Source organism: Aedes albopictus, chromosome 1 (assembly GCF_035046485.1).
Source record: "Aedes albopictus strain Foshan chromosome 1, AalbF5, whole genome shotgun sequence".
Taxonomy (NCBI): Eukaryota; Metazoa; Arthropoda; class Insecta; order Diptera; family Culicidae; genus Aedes; species Aedes albopictus.
This window is the reverse complement of record NC_085136.1, coordinates 277,745,867-277,764,638: the sequence shown is the minus strand read 5'-3', so window position 1 is coordinate 277,764,638 and position 18,772 is coordinate 277,745,867. Positions and strand designations below refer to the sequence as shown.

Below are 18,772 nucleotides of genomic sequence, written 5' to 3'. Positions count from 1 at the left end.
AAGAACATTAGAAGATAAGAGAAATGTGTACAAATATGTGTACTAGTCTACGCTGATTGACGAAATAAATAAATAAATATTACCGTTCATTATTATTATTTTCTTATGCACAATATTGTAGGACATAAAAAGGTGCACAAATGGAAAGTGCATTCAAATAACCTGCATAAAATGGTTTAAGTTTTTAGAACAGTATTTAAACTAATTAAAAGTGGATCATATATGACACTACATGACGTATCATTTTTACTGATGAATGATTAATGATTGATTAAATTTGTTTCCTATGATTATGATTACTGCTTAATGATTAATTTTTAAAAGCAGTGTGATTAAGATTAATGATTAATGATTAAACGATAAATTTTTGTGATTGTGATTAATGGTTTTTGATTAATCTTAATCATTAATAATTAATCATGATTAAATTCATGATTAATCATTGACGCTCTGCATCATATCCGCCTCTTTCGGGAGAAAAAGGCGCTACCTGGAAGAAGCGGAGTGCGAAGAATCTTCTGTGCTGTTTCCAAGAAACATGGAATCAGAAGCTCAACGCATCCCGCAACGGCTTCGTGCCGCGAGCTGAAATGTAAGGAGATAAGGAGGCCTCTTGACGGACGGACGTGAGCTGATCGAAAGGTGGAAGCATCACTTCGATCAGGACCTAAATGGCATCGAGAACGTAGGCATGGAAGACCACGGCAACTGAGGAACGTATACCGAAATCTCGTGAAACGCTTTTGTTGATTGCTTTACAATCATTGATTGCTGAAAAAATACAGTGATGTTCGTGGTAACTCCAAGTAGGTACCTCCAATATATTGCACGAAGTTTCCTCAATTGAGTTCAGTAAACCGTTAGCTACGGCTCGCGCAAACGAAGGTACATACCTTCACTCCACCCTTCGTTTCATTGACATGATATGACCCGCCACACAACCGGATGGTAGGTACGTACCGCCGATTGACAAATATTTATAATCCATAACCTATAAACACCATACGTAGCGCAACATAAAACGTGAACGTGGATTTGGTACGCGAACAGAAGCAGCGAGCCGCCAGACAGAGTGTCTCGCGTGTGCGCGCGCGACATCCATCAGAGAAGGGCCACTCGAAACCAGATTCATATCTGTGATTCATATGGGTTATGGTTCGCGGCAGGGCACTGTCGATCGTAAATTTCTCTATCGAATATGCGCTTGAATACCATCCATCAGATAGATGAAGGTTGACGAGTTGTCGGAACGAGAGGCGCGATCGCGAGAAGCACGCATGTAGGGGAACACCACCGCTTGTCCGAATCCTAGTTGCAAGTGTCTAGGTATGAGGGCATATTCAAAGCGCATCCAAATCCAAATCCCGCGTGCATAGTTTCGTCAAGGGCGCGACTCTCAATCACGGCCTCGGCCGTCTGGAGAAGGGTCCATCCCGGCGACAACACACTACGCACATTAAGGGGAAGCAGTGAAAGCTGGCAGAGAGGCTGGGCTGGCGGCACATTGTTTTCCGTTTAAATTTAATTATATTTGTATTTCTGACACTCTATGATATGGGAGAGTTCCCCTTCCTGAAATAGGAATATGTAGGTTTTTTTTTTCTTATTTTCGGTGCCCTACAAACAGGAAGAAAAAAAAAAACTCAAACCCGAAACCTCCGGTGTTTTGGGACAGATTTAATTATAGCGGACAGAGTTTTCAATTTGTCAAACGATTGTCTTTCCGGTAGGTCTCCATTACTCAGACTCCCGCCTAACTACGATGTAGCAAAATGACACATAGGCAAGGCATGGCAGGAACTGAGTGGCCTTTACGGCGTCGTGACTACGTTGAACCGCTTTTAGTGGGTGTAATAACTAGAACTTCCGCTGACGGCGGGCGGGAGTCGGTAGAATTACGTGCCACCGATGAAGTGTTTGTTATTGGTATGGAGCGTGTCAAATATAAGCTTTGATGTGATCAGTTAACGGAAAAAATGAGGAACAGTTGAAACCCTTCCACTGAAATTAAGGTAAGGGTTTTCGAAGTTATTATTTCTCAATTATTTCGGTGTTTCCAGCATACAGTCTGGACTCCGACTACACGGCTTCCGTCCACACGGTCACCTATTAAACGAATTCCTTTTAGACGGCTGTCCGTTTTTCCATACATTTCTTAAACTCGCCTTCTTGATCCGTGCACCAATGTCGATCTTGGTGCCGCCTCCTCTCCTCTCCTCTCTTGGTGCCGCCATCGGCCGCCGTTTCACTACCAAGATATTGGAAGCTTTCAACATTCTCCACTCTGCACAAAAATGTTCTGTACATGACTTCAATGAGGCCGATGATTTTCTCAGAGAGACCCTTGCGCCCTCAATTCCCGCATGTTTCCGTGATTGAAATGGTCGAATGCTTTTTCGTAATCAATGAGCACCAGGTAGAGAGACTCTTGGAATTCACTTATTTGCTCCAGGATGATACGGAGCGTAACAATATGGTCCACACGGGATCGTCCGGCACGGAAAGCTGCTTGCTGCCGTCGGAGAGTTGCGTCCATCTTATCCTGTATCCGGTTAAGCATCACTTTGCAGAGCACTTTGAGAGCGATACACAGTAACATAATGCCCCGCCAATTATCGCATACAGTCAGGTCACCCTTTTTGGGTACTTTTACTCAGACGCCTTGCATCCAGTCGGCCGGAAATGTCGCGGTTTCCCATGTTGCAGAATAATTGATGCAGTAATTGTGCGGATACTACGGGGTCCGCTTTGAGCATCTCAGCTGATATGGGATCGACCCCTATGGCCCTGTTCGATTTCATGCTACGGATGGCTGTTTCTTTCTCCTGTACTGATAGAGCTTCGATGTTGACACGGGTGATGTGTCGAACCCTTGGCGGATCATGCTGAGGTGTTGATGGCGTGACCGACACTTGAAAAAGATTTCCAAAGTGCTCGCACCAGCGTTTCAACTGGTCAGCCGGGTCGGTCAGTATCTGTCCAGACGTGTCTTTCACGGACATCGTAGCATTTATCTTGGTCCCACTAAGGCGACGTGAAACATTGTAGAGGAGACGGATGTCGCCGGTGTTTGCGGTTTTCTCGACTTCTCGACGCTCTTCTGTCCCTTCTACATGAGCGTTTTACTTCCGTCTCGAGAGCTGAATAGCGCTGACGGGCTACGGCTTTGGCTGCTCGTGTTTTCGCTCGCTCTATCGCGGTTTTGGCGTTCTTTCGCTCCTCTATCTTCCTCCAGGTATCATCTGTGATCCACTGCTTTCTTCGGGTGCGTAGCTCACCCAAATTATTCTCGCCGGTGGCGTTCTTGATGGCGCTCCATTGATCTTCTACGCTTCCACCTGCTGGAATATCCGCAGCATGGTTCTCTAGCTCCTCGACGAAGGACCTTTTCATCTTCCAGTTGGCGTGTGTTGAACCGGCACCCGATTTTCTTCTCCTGTCGCAGACTTGTTATTTTTCTTCCATCGAACTTGATAGTTTCAAATGAAAATCAATGCGTTGCAGCGGAAGATGTTCTGGGACAATATGTTGTTGGTGGAATTAAGAATACCATTAAACTTGGCTTCTTTCAGTGCTGTCATGGTAAATGTGAAGCCGTGTTACTAAAGGTTTCCAAATTTCACTGCCCCTATGCTGGTACGTTCTAAAAAAATCCATAGAAGAAATTCCCGCTGAAATTGCTGAACAATGAAATTGCTTGAACAATGAAGCAGTTTCTGAAGTAATAGCTTCTGTCTCTATAAATGTATTTATGAGGAAGTTTTCAGATGAATTCTTGAAGGAATTTTCAAAGTAACCTCTAGTCTGTAGAATTATCTAATTAATTCTTGAAATAATCACTCGATTAATATCTGAAGGAATCCAAGTAAAATTTCTAAAGCAATCAAAAGAGGATTTCTTAATGAAAATCCTAAAGGAATACTTGGAGAAATTCCTTTTTAAACCCCGGATTGAATTTCTAAAAGTGTGTCTACAAAATAATTCTGAAGGAGTTCCTGATGAAATTTGTGAAAGAATTTTTGGGAAACTTTCTAAAGGAATCCTTGGAAGATTTTCTTAACGAATCAATGAAAAATTGTTTGGAGGTACCACTGGAGAAATTTCTCAAAGAACCTCAGGAAGATATTATAAAGATATTCCTGGAGTAATTTCTGAGAGAATTCTTAAAACATTTTCTGAAAGACTCAGATGGAATTTCCAGAGGATGCAGCAATGCCAGAAGTACTTAAGGTTTTCGCAGAGTACCAAATGAAAAACTTCTGGAGAAAAACAGGAAGATTTTTCGAAGTATCACAGGAAGACTTTCTAAAAGAATCTCCGAAGTGATTTCTGAAGCAGTCCACGGAGAATTAACTGAATATATATAAGGAAGGTTTGCTCAAGAAATTTTTGTGTAATCTCTAAAGAAATTTCTAAAAGGATCTCTGGAGGAGTTTTTTTTGTAAAAAAAGTATTTCTCGAGAAACTTGTGCAATACTGTAACATTATGTATTACTATTCTAGGCCTATTCCACAATACCTGGGAAATATTCTTTAAGTATTTCCGGAAGAAGTTCTTAAGGACTTCTTGAAAATTTCCATTGAAACTAAATTTCGTTTTTTTTTTGAAGAATTTACTATTTCAAAGAAGTTACCAAGGGATTCCCCAAAAACCAAGGTCAGAGAAGTTCCTAAAGTATTTGCCGATAATTTCCACAATGCAATTTTCAAAAATGTTCGCATAGATATAGCGGAAGGCATAGTAAATGGGTAACCGAAAGATTTTCCAAAGGAAATGCCACAAAAAGTGCAAGAGGAAATCCCAAAAGGATTACCATAGGACATCGCAAAGTAATTTTCAAAGAAATAATTAAAACTAAAAAAAAATACGGAATAATTTTTTAAAGGCACCCTAAAAAATCGAAAAGAAAATGGCTGGTACAAATCTTTGAATAATTTCCGATGCATAAATATCCCAAAGAAACTAAATAGGAAATTTGAGATCTTTTCTGGGATTTTTTAAGAAGTACCTTCTAAGATAACTTCAAGAGTTCCAAAATTCCGTCAAAATCCCTTACGAAAATTTTCTAGAAGTTAATTCCGAGATTCTTCCAGGAATTCCTTCAAGGATTATTCCAACAATTTACCTGATATTCCTTTGGGAATCTCTTCCCTGGTTTATCCACAAACTTATTCTAGTATTCCTCCAGGATTCCCTTCTCTGATTCCTCATGGAGCTCCATCTGAGATTCCTCTGAGATCCTTTCTGAGATTGCTAAAAAGTTCCTTCAGGAACTTTTTTCAGGACTCCTTCTGGGACTGCAAGGGGACTTCCAAAATTTATCAAGAAGTTCCGGGAATCCTTCAGCAATCCCATCCTATATTATGCTAATAATTTCTTTTGGAATGTCTTCTGAAGTTTTTTTTTTTGAGTACCAGTAGATTATCCTGGGAGGTCTCCAGTTAGCCTAGTGGTTAAGGCTATGGATCGCCAATCCGGAGACAGCGGATTCGATTCCCGTTCCAGCCGGAATATTTTTTTCGACACCCTGGGCATAGTGTATCATTGTACTTGCCTCGCTATATACAAATTCATGCAATGGCAGGCAAAGAAAGCCCTTCAATAATTAACTGCGGAAGTGCTCAAAGAATACTAACTTGAAGTGAGGCGGGCCAAGTTCCATTGGGGACGTCAAACCATAAAGAAGAAGATGATTATCCTGGAAAACATGCCTCGGAATTTCAGCCAGGTTTTCTTGTGAAGTTCCTTCTGGGATATTTTTTAGGATTTTTCCTGAGATTCTTCTAGGAATTTTTTAAGGACTATTTTCTGTATTCCTTCAAAAACTTCTCCAGGATTCTTCCAAGAGCTCCTTCCAGGGTTCTTTCAGTAACTTTTCTGGAATTACTTCCGAAAGAATTCCGAGAATTTATTCTGGGTTCCTGTCAGGAATTGCTTCAGGAATTTCATTAGGAGCTTCTTCGTGGATTCCTTTGGAAACTTCTTCCGGGATTTGTTCCCAAAGAAACCGGGATTCTTCCGGGAAGTTCTTCTGAAATTCTTTCGGAATCTGCTTCTGGCATTTTTAGAGGAACTCCTGGAAAGATTCATCTACAAACTTTTTTTTCCCTCCAAAGAGTCCGTTTGGAATTACTGCAGATCCTTCTGCAATTCCTCCAGAAGTTCATTCTATAACTTTGATATAGTATAATCAAAGAATCAATTTCTCCATACACTGCACCTGTATGGGTTGTACCGAAAAAGGCAGACGCCTCCGGGAAAAAGATATTTCGATTGGTTATCGATTACAGAAAACTAAACGAAAAAACCATTAATGATAAATACCCAATACCCGATATAACCGATATATTGGACAAATTAGGTAGAGCCCGTTATTTTTCCACAATTGATCTGGTATCTGGTTTCCATCAGATACAATTAGATGAAGAGGACACTGAAAAAACCGCGTTTTCTGTGAATTCAGGCAAATACGAATTCACCAGAATTCCTTTTGGACTAAAGAATGCTCCGGCAACATTCCAGCGCGTAATGGATTGTATGCTAAGAGATTTAATCGGAGTATGCTGCTTCGTCTATATGGACTATCGTCTATATAATATTATATTTTCCACCTCTCTACAGGAACATCAAATGCATCTTGACTTGATTATGAAACGGTTAAAGGAAGCCGGATTAAAGATTCAGCTTGATAAGTGCGAATTCTTTAGAAATGAAGTACAATTTCTAGGTCACACTGTCACCAAAGACGGAGTGTTACCAAATGAAGACAAGATCAAAATTATAAGGGCATGGCCAGTACCTAAGAATGTTAAAGAAATCAGACAGTTTCTTGGAACCTTGGGTTACTACAGGAAATTTATCAAAGATTTCGCTAAACTAGTGAAACCTTTAACAAAATTACTCCGAAAAGACGTTGAATTTGAAATCACTCCAGAAATGGAGGAATGTTTCAAAAAATGTAAGGAGATACTCGTAAGAGATCCAATACTCATCTACCCAGATTATGGAAAAGAGTTTATTCTAACGACCGATGCGAGCGATGACGCCATTGGTGCGGTACTTTCTCAAGGTACACCAGACAAAGATCAGCCAGTAGCATTCGCATCAAGAACGCTAAATGTAACAGAAGAAAGATATAGCACCACGGAGAAAGAACTCTTAGCGATAGTTTGGGCAGTGAAACATTTTAAATCCTATCTATATGGTCGAAGATTTAAACTTGTAACAGACCATAAACCTTTGATTTATTCACTAACTAACTCTAACGATAAAATCGTTAGATGGAAGTTGGAGTTGAGCGAATTCGACTATGAGATCGTCTATAAACCCGGAAAGCAAAATGTCGTAGCGGACGCTTTATCGAGGATACAAGCAAATGACGAATTGAACGTTAATACAGCTGATAACGATGAGGATTTGGAAACTATTCATTCTGCTGATACTAGCGATGATTATTTTATTAACTGCACAGAAAAGCCTATAAATTTCTTTAAAACCCAGTTAATGTTCAGAATAGACAACATTACCATTGATTCGCACGAAGCTGTTTTCCCAAAATATAACAGATACCTCATAACTCAACCAGAATATACCGAAGTCGACATAGTAAACGTATTTAAAAGATGCCTAAATCCCAAAGGAATCAATTGTATCAAAGCCCCTGTTTCGCTCCTCCAACTCATACAGGAAACTTACAAAAATCATTTCTCTGCTAATAGAATATTCAAAGTTTTCATTTCAAAGCCACTTTTAGAAGACGTCAGATGGGGCAACGACCAGGATGATTTAATCGCAAAGACCCACGAGTATGGTCATCGAGGATTGAAAGAAAATAAACGACAGATTCTCCCAAAATACTTTCCAGAGCTCGACAGAAAGCTCAAAATTTTTATAAACGCTTGTGACACTTGCAAACGTAGTAAATACGATCGCAAGCCCCCACAACTAATACAAAAAAGTACTTTTGGCGACACTGTTTTCGATAGAATCCATATCGATGTATTTATCATGAAGGGACAAAAATGGCTTACTATAGTTGATTCATTTTCAGAATTCGCTAACATTATTGCACTTCAAACGAGGACCATAGTCGATATGAAGCACGCAATTACAGAACACATCAGACAATTCGGTAGACCGAAAACTATAGTTTGTGATCAAGAACCTTCCTTTAAATCCATCGATTTTATCGGTTTTCTTAACAATTTAAGCATCGAGATCCACCACGCGAGTAATTCTAGCTCTAATGGAATCGTAGAGAAATTTCATTCTACATTGATTGAACTCTATCGGACTCTTCATTCAAAATTCAAAGATCTAAGCATTAATGAAATAATGAACGTTTTGGTGGACATTTACAATAATACTTTTCATTCTGCAATTAACCAAAAACCACGGGAAGTAGTTTTCAATTCATCTAATTCTACCAACCAAGAAGAAATAGCAGAACATTTTCATAAAATTCAATCGGCCGTCAAAGTCGAGCTTAATAAGAGAAAAATAAATCATGAGAAAAAGTTTTCGGATAATGAAAGCCCCAAACCTCTTAACCAAAATGATAAACTATTTATTAAAAACGGTCAAAGACTAAATAAAGATCAAGACCCGTATTAAATTTCAACAGTTAAAACTAATAATGAGCTTACATACATAGACAGTAACGACATTAAAATACACAAAAACCGGATTAAAAAATAAAAACATAAAATCTTAAAAACCATAACATTATAAAACATTAAACAAATAAAAAAATATTCCTTTCCAGACTAATTCTCATCCACCTGGTAAATGCGACCACATACAAGGAAATATCGAACAATAATGGCATGGTCGCCATAAAAATAAAAACAGTGCGGATAAGGACAGGATATGAAAGGACGCCACATAAGATTAGTTTGGTATCCCTTGAAGATAACATCAAATACATAGAAAAGATAACACACTCATATAAAACCGTTAAACATTTAGAGCAAACCCTTCAGGAGAAGTTAACGATAGCTAAGGAAAAACTTTCTAGTTTAATCCCACGTAGAACAAAGAGAGCACTGATGAATGTCCTTGGAACAGCAATTAAATTTATTGCGGGTAATCCCGATAACGAGGATCTGGAGATCATACACGAATGATTAGGAATATTGCAGGATCAGGAGAATAAGTTAGTACAAAACCAAATCAAGCAAATTCAAATCAACGAGCTTTACAAAAGCAAACTTAATAGCATTACAGATTCATTAAGGAAAATTAGTACGACAATCTCTAGAGAATTTAACATAGTACAAAACCTTAGATCCGACTTAGAGTTCATTAATCTCATTTGGAATGCAGACAAAATAATTCATATATTGGAATCCATAGAAGAACAAATCGAGTTCTCCAGATTAGGACTCACAAACAAGAATATTCTTTCGTTACATGACAAGCAGGCTATCGCAGGGAAACTTAGAAAGCAAAACATCCCCCTTAACTATTTTGACGAAATCTTTCAGTATTGCTCAGCAACTATCGGTATCAGCGGCGGACAAGCGATGGTACTCGTGAAGACCCCAGTACTAGACGAACACCACTACGACCTGCTGGAGCTTCACACGTTAAAGGTCAACGATTCGAGGATAGAAACCGACATAAACCTGGTGGCAAAACACGGCAATCTGATCTACGCTCAAACGACAAAATGCGATATTTGCGAAGGTAACAAGCTTATTGAAGACGAGTGCATCTACAATATCTTAACACATCAAACACCAAAATGCCCACTCGTAAGTACAAACAAAGATTCCAAGTCAAAGAGGTCATAGACGGGGTAATCCTTATTGACACTGCGGAAAACATCGAGGTGAATGATTCATGCGGGGATTCAAGAATAATTACCGAACCAACTATAATAGAGATCGGGAATTGCACAATCAGAGCACGCAATTTCACATTCTCCGGTAAAATTGATGTCATAAGCCAAGACAACTACTTGATCCCAATTTACAGCAAACCTCTCCAGAAGGCAAACTACACGTACAACGAGGAGGAAACCCGAGCAGAGGGGAATATCAAATTAATAACTACGAAATCACAAAACCTGTTTTTATATCTTGTTTTGTTATTATTGAATTATCAAGGCATTACGTTTCCATAACATGTTTTGTTGGACAATCTTATTTTGTTATGACCAAGCAATTGGTATGCAGCCCTTAAATAACATTTCAATATTACATTCTGTTGTGGAACAAGTTCGGTTATTATTGTATTATTGAGAGTGCACAAATACTTTATGGTATTGCTATCTAAACTAAAACAAATTTTGAAACAAAACCTACGTCATTCTACAACGTTATTTACAGCATTTTAGGGAAAGCAACTGCATATTCACTCATCAATTTGTTTTCCTCTTCCATTTATCATTACATCCAAACTGAGACAAAGTGCATGCCCCATATCATTAGCTAGTATTCCGTGGGAAAAAGTTTGCATAATGCACCAGAAAAACTATTTAACGATTTTTTGAAAAGTGCGCAAAGTTAGGCCCTAGGTGCGCAAAGTATGGTACGCTTACGGTATCACATTTGATAAGAGGTGTGGTATATTACGTGACATGGAGGTGCTGTAATGTGTACAAAACAAAGTCCCTGCTGGGCGGCGCGAGGTTTTGCTAAATTTCTGAAATTGACTGAGTTGTAGCTGAAAAAAACCCAAAATACCAGCCACTGCCCAAGTGGCGCAGTAATATCGGCGTTGTTGTGGAGTTAGCGTATTGAAAAGATATGGTCTCTCGTGAAACATGCTTCGTAATTACACTGTTGAAAACGCTTTGACATCCACGTGCAGCACAACAGAACATGTGCTCGATGAACAAATTGAGATTTGAATTATGAAAATGCTACGGTCAACCTTGGCTTGGTCAGCCAAAGCAAAATCAAGAAATTGACATTTATGCTTCGTAATGATTACTTTGAAGTCAATACTTTGGGCCTAGGCTGGGCAGATATGCTATTGGTGATTTGATGGTGCATGAAGAAGAAGAAGAAGAACGATGGTGTTTTGAAAAATCCTATCCCTACCACACAGGAGAAGATTTTAAAATGCCTCTATAAAATCTAAAACAAAATCTAATTAAAAACGGTTTGATGTACGGTGTAAGACTTTGGACGGACTACATATTGAACGTATAAATTTAAATTTAACACCTGTGGAGCGGACCTGGTGTGATGGTTAGAATACTTGACTATCACGCCGAGGACCTGGGATCGAATCCCACTCCCGACAAACTCACAAAAGGTGAGTTCTTCCTTCGGAAGGGAAGTAAAGCGTGGGTCCCGAGATGAACTAGCCTAGGGCTAAAAGTCTCGATAATACAGATAAAAAAAAAAAAAAAATTAACATTTTTTTCTTGGTAAGGTACTTAATTTGTACCAATCACCAATTGGGTTTTCAAATTAAGAATAATATATTGATTTTTTGATTTTATTCGAAAGAGCACCTTTTTTTAAGCCAGAATGATTTTTTTCAGATTTTTAAAACTTTATTTTGATACCTAAATTCAATTACAAAAAGATTTTTTGAAATCACCTTTTGACAGCTGGGCAACTGCTTGACAGCTCCGCCCAGTACGAAATGCGACGAGGGGTGATTCGACAAATCGCTCCCATACAAACTTTAAATCGATTTTTAAATAGGTTCCCGGGCACCAAAGTTCATGAAAATTTGGATGTCGGCTCAGTTTGGCATGTAGATTGTGAATATGGAATTATCTCAACACCACTAAAGAAGCCAATTGCAGCTGGTCTATGGAAAATTCCGCGTGTATGGCAATTCGGGTTTTTTCTTAACTCACGATGACCAGATCGGTTTAGTCGGATTTGTTGTTGATGGAAAAAATAAATCTGGATCACATGAGATCAATATTGTCAAAATCGGAGAAAATTCATCGCAGATATAACCATTACATAGTTTACCTTCTTTATTTTATTGTCTGCTGTTTCATATTATGAAGTAAAAAATAAAGGCATTGCAACTTCTAGAAATTTCATCAGACTCTTCCGGATTTTTTGTTTTATTCATTGCTATAATTTGAGTTTTGGGTAAATATAGCATCATAGCTATTGATATGTTTATCTTTGTGTTAATTTCCTTCTTTCAATACCCCAGTCCCGTTACGGTGCCAAATTCCTATCACTTTTCTACGATTCCCAATTCTTATAGGTTAAGTAAAATTTTACCTTCAAAAAGTGATACATCTGCAAATGAGTTTTTTTTATCTCAAAATTGAGTAAACTTAGTTGAATTTATATGTCATTTTAACAGTACTGCTATTCTAACCTCTAATTATAACGTCAAAAAGTACCGAACAGACTATGTATTACGAAGTAATGAATGTTAGTGAGATTGGAGATAGCAAATATGGTACCTACTAAATAATTCTAATCAATAAAAATGTCACCTATACAGACAATTCTGCTCAATTGATGATTGCATTTGTCTATTATAACTTTTTTCTTTCGATCTATTATTATTCGATCATATATTGTTTGACATTATGTCATAAATATCTTTTTTCATTACTAAAAATAATCTAAAACAGAATAAAACGAAACAGAAGTAATCATATCGGCATATGACATAATTACCTTTTACCTTCGCTCACGTTGGTACGTGTATAATCGCCGTTCTCACAACGCGAACAAAACAAAAAATTAAAAAAAATCATCTCCGTCTGGAAAGAATCTTTGTCACCACCAAAATGCACCCCATGACGAAGCTCAATCATAAATAGTCGACTAGCAACTTTTTCGTCGTTCTCTTTGTTCCGAAACAGTCGACGACGGGCCATGCGAACGCCACCACTGTTATTAGTGTTACAGTGCACATGTCTGCGCACCGCGATAGCGCTGTTGGTAAGAGAGAGAGGTTCATTGTTTGATCTTGCATTCAAGTCTCTGTCTATTTTTGTCCTGCGACTGGTAAACATGAAATGGGGGAATGGGGAAACTGGCAATACGTAGAACCAGTAAAGCTTCTATCGTCCCTCACTGCAAGTGCTGTGATAGCCTCATTGGTAAAGGCGACTGAAAATTTACGGTAGCAGGATTGGAGGTTCAAATCCCGTCCATGTTTGTAAGTTTTATAATGAATTCGAAATTTTTTTATGTGACCTGTTATTTTCTAAAAATAGAATAACACACTTAAAATAATTACCCAAAAATGAGTAAAAAAAGTTAGTTTTTACCCTAATTTTGCTTTCGAAACATAACTTTTTAATATCAAAATTTGTTATTGAAATATTTCCCAAATTCACTGTTATTAAGTTGTTATTGCCACTAACAAAACATGCTATTAAATTGATTTTTCAGGAACAAATTTTTGTTATGTGACTTGTTATTTTGCCGCTTATGACAGCCAAGTTTATAACTCAATATGTTATGTTAATAACATGAAAATTACTAATTCCGTTATGCAGTTATTTTGCCAAAATAACGCATTTTGTTATGCTGTTGTTTTTCTCTTCTGCTCGGGAAACTTCATGCTGCGAATTCAAAACCTGGAAGAACTCAGCGAGATTCAACTTTCTCTTAACAGCACACACAAGAGGGTAACATTTGGAGGCCTAGCCCTCCTGGTTTTAACATTTCTTTGTTTCGTCATTGCTTTTATTTACAAGAAAACCCACAACAAGGATGCCAAGGAGAACCACGTCGACGCTCTGCTACTTAGAGCAAAGAATCTAGGAGAAGTAGAAGCAACCGGTGGTTCCAATACCCAAACAGAAGGAAAGGATCCCGAGAAGAAGCGGCTGAAACTCATCCCAGAGCCAAGATTCGAGCTCCTGAAACATCAAATGAGGACGCTTGATACTTGAGGGGGGAGGCGTTAGGAACAGACTTGCCCACATGCCAGCCAATCAGAAGACACCATCGATCGGCCCATCGATCGATGCAACGTGGAAGTGATGACCTGGCCAATTATCCAATCGAGGTGGCAACGCGTGCCCAACCAACGTGGACGACGACGGATCGGAAGACATCGACGCAGACTTTGACCGAGACCGTTTTGCTGAGTCGATAGGTTTAGGTAATAAAAGGTTTAGCGGTAGGAGTTTTGAGTTAGTTCTGAGTGTGAAGTGAGTGATATTTATTGTAATCTATCAATTAAGTGAAATAAAATTGTTTTTTTTATAAACTCTGATAGCTCAGAGCATTTTTTACATAATGATGATATATATACCTTAAAAATATATATTTTTACATATTTAATTATTTTTGATAGCAAAATTCATTGAGTTTTTATCTCATTTCTCCACAAACTTACTCTTATTTGTAGAGTTAAGTAAAAAAAGCCATGTTTAGATAAAAAAAATTCAATCAGAAAAAATCCACACGTCTTCTATAATCATGTTCATGATCCTTCCTAAGATTTCAATCTGTGATTAGCTTTTAAGATTTGCTTTTCAGGGCAGTATCAAAGTTACCCCAAAATAAAAATGTTCTCATATGAAAATTTTTAAGTACGATTGACCCCAAAATAAATGAACTATGTAGATAGAAAAAATCTAAGTTACAAAAAATACTTGTTTAATAAAATCGAAAAAAAATGAATACTTTAACAAATAGTTTTTATGCAATTCAGTATCATAATTTACATTTTATATAACTCATTTTGGTATCATAATGGCCAATTTTTCCGAACTGGCTCATTATGCAACTGAAATGAGTTTGTATAATGTATAATGTATAATGTTGTATAATGTTCATAATGCAACTCATTTGAGTTGCATTATGAACATTATGCAACTCAAATGGGTTGCATTATGAAAAAATCATTGCATAAAATTTTGTATGGAACTCGTTGCAAAACTCGATTTTTTCAGCACTCTTCGTATTTATCCAACTCGGCAAGCCTCGTTGGATAAATGTACGACTCGTGCTGAAAAAATCAACTTTTTGCAACTCGTTACATAAATAACTAGTTTAGGACAAATTACGGCAACAAAAATATCTACAAAAGTACTTAAATCAGTAGTTAAAATAAAAAAAACACTCCACTATTCCTTCATTAAACTTTTAAAGAAAAACTAGAAAACAATGAGCAAATTTCTTTTAATTCCACAACTTTGCTTATCTTCGAATAGATAGTCCTATTTCGTCTGCGACTTACAGATTTCTTCAGTTACGAGTGCTCGACTATCTGTGCAAAGATAAGCAAAGTAGAGAAATTAAAAATAATTGGCTAGTCCTTCTCTAGTTTTTTATTAAAATTTCATTTTTTAGTTTTTCTTTTGCAAAAATGAAGTAATAGTGAAGTGTTTTTGAAATTTTAACTAATGATTCAAATGAGAAAGTTCTACTAAAAGTTTCAAAGTGTTAGTGAAATAAAAAAGTACGCTTAAAGATTTGAAGTTGGTGAAGCAGTTCAAAACTTATCAAGCACTAAATTTATATTTTATGTAAAGAAAAGAAAAAAAAAATCAAATAAGCCGCAGCCTACAGTAGAGTCTCATCCGATAATTCTATTTATGAAGGTTCACCCTGTGTCCAAATGTGGCGGTCTGCGAGAAACAAGAGATTTTAATTTCTTCGTCTTCTCTCTTGAGATTCCCGGCTCTCTTACTTGAACCAATCAACAGGCCCATCATGCTCTGTTTACGTTTCAAAATGCAATCTGCTGAGAGACTCAAGTCTTCACCCCAAAAAGCCGGGGAAAATCAACAGGCTATTCGGATCGTCCGTTCTGGCGGATTTTCCACCGCCGATATGGTAAGAATGAAAATCCTACTTAGGGAGAAGCATTATGCTCTGAGTATGTCTTATGCTCTCACGCTTTCTCAGAGCAAGTTGCAAAGACCGTCTTTTTTGAATCGTCACAACGTCGCATCGTCGCGCGCGGTTTCTTATTCCGTTGTCGATCGTTCGTTACTCACTCCACGTTTTCGACCTGCGGCGGCGGTCGGCGATGCGTACGTCCATAGATGTATTTAGTCCTCCTCCGTACATACGATCATCAGGAGCTAAGTCGTTGCGCACGCACGCATATGGTGCACGCGAAGAAGTAAGGATTTTGCATTTTCACTTGGCCGACGCGATCGCCGCAGTCAGTGCGCTACCGACTGTCGAAGCTAGCGGACGCGGAACTTCCTTTCCTGCGTGGTTCAGTAGTAGTACACCGGTTCTCCTCGGGAAGGACAGGAAGCATTCGGAGTGTAGAAGAGTGGTGATTGTGAGGATTTTTTTTCTGATGAATGAAGTGATCTGGGTAAAGAAGTATGAAAAGTGGCAAACAAATTTGGAGAAAATTGAACGTGAACAAAAGAGTAATAGAAGAATAATCTGGGAAATAGTGTAAATAAATATTTTTCAAAAGAGAAGAATACAAAAAAATGAAATTTCAACGAAAAACGGATGTGAAACAAGTGTCACATTAAGAAACGAAGAAAAACAAACGAAGATCTACAAATAGTGAACGTGATTGACAGCAAATCAAACGACATTGAATTCGATCAAAAGAAAAAAAAAGTGTTTTGCAGTTTGTGAAAAAAATAAAAAAAACACCGCATCACAGAAGAAAGTATCCAAATACCAACAGTGTGTGCACACAATCTCGAGAAGATCAAATTCGGAACAAACGAAACCGCCACCGCAGTGCTTTTTGAAGTGATTGTCCTCCTACTGTACTCGAAGCAACAGCGCAAGCAACCGTATAGTGAACCGCATCATCACCACCGACACCAGACAATAAAGATTAATCGTCGACGATTGGATTATTCAAGTACATACCTACAAGACGACACACAAATAAAAAAAGAGGATCACTGGTTTACCTTTTCGTCGTTCGTTTTTTCTTTCGGATTTGTTTGAAAAGGTTCTAACAACAGGTAAGTGCGCGGTGGCGCTATTTTCAATTTTTTGCTTTTCACGCTTCTTAATCGGGGATTGAATTGATCAACAAAGTGTGGGAAATTGCGTTGAGCAGGATGTTTTGATGATTACTACAAGAAAACAAAGTATGGAGTTACACCAACCAAGACTTAAAAAATGTAATTTCTTGTGGGTTAAAGCTTATTTTCTTATAGAAGTGATGTTTTTCGCTATTTCGCAAATAATCCCTTCCTAGTTTTTTTTATATTTTCGACAAAGTCTTCAATATTTCTAATAGCATCTGGTGCTGTTGTACTCTTGGGATCTTTTCAGCGTATTAGTCTTCTCTTAAAATCAAAAACTACGGTTTGATTTTTTTTTCTCCAACGTTTCGGTCCTTATTGGATCTTTATCAAGAATTCAAAATACCTAGTGGTCTTTTTTTTTGTTTTTTTTCTGTTTGACGAAAAAACGACAAGTGAATCATTGATGAAGATCCAATGAGGATCGCAACGTTGGAGAAAGAAATCAAACTGTTGTTTGAGAAGACTGATACACCTTTTCGGTGTATCCCATGTTAAAAATCTCTTGAAAATATTTGAAAATTCTAAAAAAATGAAATGTTATTTTTTAAATATCCCAATACACTAATCCATTTGTTGTTTTAGGTCAGAACTGAAATATGATTTTTTTATGAAAGGGTTGGTACTTATTACAAGCGGGAGCTAGGGGCGGGACAGCTCTAATACTAATTAGCGATATTAGAAGTATTAGGAAATATTAATCCCAAAGCCGTAGCTTATTCGAACAAAGTAAGCCACGCTGATTGGACTGAATTGATTTGAAATGACAGCAAAACAAATTACAAAATTGATCGTTGTGCTTTCATCCCACTAATGTGTATAAATGAATATTTCAGAAATATTAAACCGGGATCGATAAAATATCACTCCAATAACGTGTTTCTCACATCAAAAGCAAACTTCGAACATACACACATCGTCGGCAGACATGATCACCAAAATGCAGTGATCGCAGTAATAATATCCGTACATACGTCTATTACGAAAAGTTTATCCGAAATCCATGCGATTAAACCGTTCTATCCGAAGATTTGATCTTGGACCATATCGAGGCCACACCACCGGAGAATATTCTTCATAAAATTTTCAAATACCCTCACTCAACAGTTTGGAACTAGCAGTGCCAGTGGTATCCCAGCTCAAAACAACTCACAGAAAAACCACTGAACTGCTCTGTTGAGAAAATTGAAAAACGTATTGTCTCACTCTCCATTTTATATTTATTGAACATCCTAGTTTGATTCCAACAGTAAAATATGTTCGTTCATCCTAATTTTCAGGAGCCACATATGATTTGATTTTATTAGGCACATTCCTGGCTTTCGCAATGCCACTACCCCGACCATGTAGGTTGAAGCTCAAATTGTTTTCACCGCTAAAATAATGGAAAGAAATTAAATTTTTCAATAGAACAAATTGTAGAAAACACACAGACAACTCATATTTTCACCTCGCGTCTTCGTGACAGTTGGTTGTTGCATGAAAAGTCATGACATACTAACCAAAGAATGGTTCGGTGGACGGTGAAGATTAGCAGATTAATATTTATTAGACGGTATTAGAGGCAGTATTAGAAACTGTCCCGCCCCTAGAGCGGGAGTATATCGTTTCACAATAGGTCCAACGTGCCTCAAATTTAAAATATTTATGGATCTCGTGACTCAGTACCAATAACAAAATGTCAACAATGCTTATTGTCATTTCTTGAAAAGGTAGAGTGGATCATCTTTAGGTAACTTTCAGTGTGAAGTGCTACTTCAGCTAAACTACTGAACATGAATAAAATTTCAAAATATGGGGGTCCTTAACTATGTTTGAAGGTCACGTGCAAAAAAAAAGTAAAAAATGAGTCG

At 37.8% G+C, this 18,772-nt stretch overlaps 2 protein-coding genes across 3 annotated transcripts in view; one reads left to right on the top strand and one right to left on the bottom strand.

The window, feature by feature from the left end:
• Positions 1-18,772, bottom strand: part of LOC109412587 (L-dopachrome tautomerase yellow-f2) — a 439,236-nt gene that overhangs the window by 374,456 nt on the left and 46,008 nt on the right. The window lies entirely within an intron of this gene.
• Positions 15,921-18,772, top strand: part of LOC109412593 (fibroblast growth factor receptor homolog 1) — a 595,864-nt gene continuing 593,012 nt past the window's right edge. Inside the window, exon 1 of one of the 2 annotated variants that reach the window (XM_029860651.2) lies at positions 15,921-16,853. The gene's annotated coding sequence lies outside the window, so the exon portion shown is untranslated. The remainder of the gene's footprint in view (positions 16,854-18,772) is intronic. The other variant, XM_029860652.2, reaches the window with a different exon arrangement.